At 33.5% G+C, this 2,584-nt stretch overlaps 1 protein-coding gene across 1 annotated transcript in view; it reads right to left on the bottom strand.

Annotated features, from left to right (window-relative positions):
* The window catches only part of LOC106458199 (protein fem-1 homolog C-like), a 49,086-nt gene that overhangs the window by 27,520 nt on the left and 18,982 nt on the right, over nucleotides 1-2,584 (bottom strand). The gene's annotated exons all lie outside the window — the stretch shown is intronic.

Here is a 2,584-nt window from a genome sequence, read left to right as displayed (position 1 = left end):
CTTAATTCTACAATGAAATATTTAAAAAATTCCTGAATTTCCACCAGTGTGACCCACGTGACACATTTTGTCTTAGCATGTCATCATCCCTATTTTATCCATCACCACTCAAAAATGTACGAAAAATGTAAAATGCTTTCTATAAAATAATTGTTGCTCAAACAGACCATAATTTTTATGGCCTTCAATTTTGTTTTGTTACAGAACTATCAAAGAGAAAATCAGACCGCTCCTGCCACACCCACCTGTTACATCATCCCTTTCACAATTGGTTGACAGTTCTCTCTTATGTTTCATTATATATTATTTATAACCAATAGAAAGTAAGGTTTTCATCTATCAAATTACGTATTGTATAATGTTGTGTTCTGAACAGATAATCGTCAATTTCACTCAAAGTAGCAACATTGTTCCCATGGGAAGGTTAATAACTAGCTTGGATGAATTTGTAATGGCTTTTGCCGCATAGTTAGAAAGCCAGGAAAATTTTTAGAGGTAAGTGAATTTGTCTACTTTTTGAATGTTATTAGTTTATATTCTTTGATGTATTATTGAAGTAAATAAAAATTGTCAAGTGCTTTACCATAATCGCTAAAAAAAATCAGGCTTAACTCTACTCGACAATCGAGGGCAAGAAAAAAACTAAGATTGGGTAAGTACTTTATTTCTTGTTTTTCATACTTATTCTTTATTTATTATTATTATAAAAATAACTAAAATTGAATGTACGGATCTTTTTAAGTTATTTAAGGCTAGATTGGGTAAAATAAGTAATAATAATAATAATAATATAATTAAAATGGTTTACGAGGCACACAAGCAAGCAGCTCATGGGTAAGGTAATTTGATAGTGTAATGTGAGCAGCACGTTACCCAAGTGATTTCCAACTTATAATGGTATGGAGAGCAGTTAGACACAGTTCAATGGGCATTATAAAGGGCAATAAAAGAATAAAATTTAAATATAGATAGATATATAATGTTACGAACTTAGAGCCACTTAGGATAAACAAATGTAGTTTCAGGTTACAATCTGAAGTCATACTAGAAAGAAAGGAAGGTTAATTTAGGTTTTTTTAGATTTTTTTTTGGGGGGGACGAGATCAGTCAAATTGACTGATCCAGTTTTGAGTTTAGGGTAGAGAAAATAACATATAAATTATTAAGGATTTAGTGATTTAGTGCAATGGGTGACTGCAAAAGCAGACTGTTGCCAATTTATTCAATTCAGGAAGCAGTAGGGATGGACAACAGTCCCCTTCTAATTTACTCATGATACTCTATGAGTGATGGTCTGCCAAGTATGGAATAGAACATGACATAGAAATATATATACCACTAGAGGTCTTGTGGAACATCCCATTTCAACAGTGTGAATTACAACTGTAAAGGTAGCAGGTGCAGTTTAAAGTAAGGCATACCTGACCAGGCAACAACCAAGTATGAACTGAACCGGAGCAAGGAAAATCACCACTGAAGGGAGACGATATCTACCAGAGAAGGATAAAGCCAGATGGTGCAAGTAATGAGAGATAAAAGTATGAGTAGTGATCCACATTCTAGCCTGGACAATCTCCTCCAGAGGACAACAAAAACGAGCCACTAGAGACATGGTAACATGTCAAATCTGATGAGAGGAGACACTAAAAAGAAGGTGCCCTTCAGAGGAAAGGGAAGAGTATGTTAACCAAATAAGCTGACAAATCCAACCCATATGGGTGAAAGGTCATGAGACACATAAGGGTTCCAAGGAAGCAACAAATGGGAACGGGAACCACAAAATAAAGTCGTACAAACAACATAGCACCATAAAGCCCACAGGAGACTGGAGGCAATTAGGAACTGATTAGGAATAAAGATGGGAAATGGAAGGGATGGAGATAGGAGTGAAGACAAATTTACCCACCCAGGCAGTGTGGGTTTTGGGAAGGAATGGTCCAGGTATAGATCACAATATAGATACTTTGATAATAGGTGCAGAAAACATTAATGGCAAATAGATCAGATTTAAATCAACTGCAAGCCAGCAGGAGAAGAAAGTTGGTCTTAACTCTTTCAGCACAGGCTCAGTCCCTGGGTCCGTCCTCATAACCATTTTGTGCTTGTTATAGTTTTCATGCTATAACTTTAATATTAGTAAGAAAATTTTAACAAAATTTGGCAGATTATCGGTAAACATTACAATACTTTCATACATAAAAAATACATTTTTTTTATTAAATCTTAAGGTTTGTCAAGCAATGTTTTTCACATGTTGCCTATCTATCATGCAAAGTAATATTCATTCTAAGATTAAAAATACTTTTATGCATCACAAAATTTTGAAATTTCACATGCAAAATAATTATAATGTCCAGATAGTTATCAAACGTTTCTTAAGAAAAAACTTTATATTTTATGTATTATTTTCAGTAATTAATCTCTGTATGGGTTTGGTAGATTTCATCAATCTCTCAACCACCATAAAAAATTAGGAAATAAATAAGAATTATGCCTTTCATTCTAGATTCTAGAATGAACATTAATTATAACATGAAAACATAAATGTTTAGACGAAACAGCTTAAATCTCATAACATTGTACA

The sequence above is a fragment of the Limulus polyphemus genome, unplaced genomic scaffold (genome assembly GCF_000517525.1).
Source record: "Limulus polyphemus unplaced genomic scaffold, Limulus_polyphemus-2.1.2 Scaffold427, whole genome shotgun sequence".
Classification (NCBI taxonomy): Eukaryota; Metazoa; Arthropoda; class Merostomata; order Xiphosura; family Limulidae; genus Limulus; species Limulus polyphemus.
Note: the sequence above shows the minus strand (reverse complement) of the source record. Positions and strands in the feature narration are given on the sequence as shown.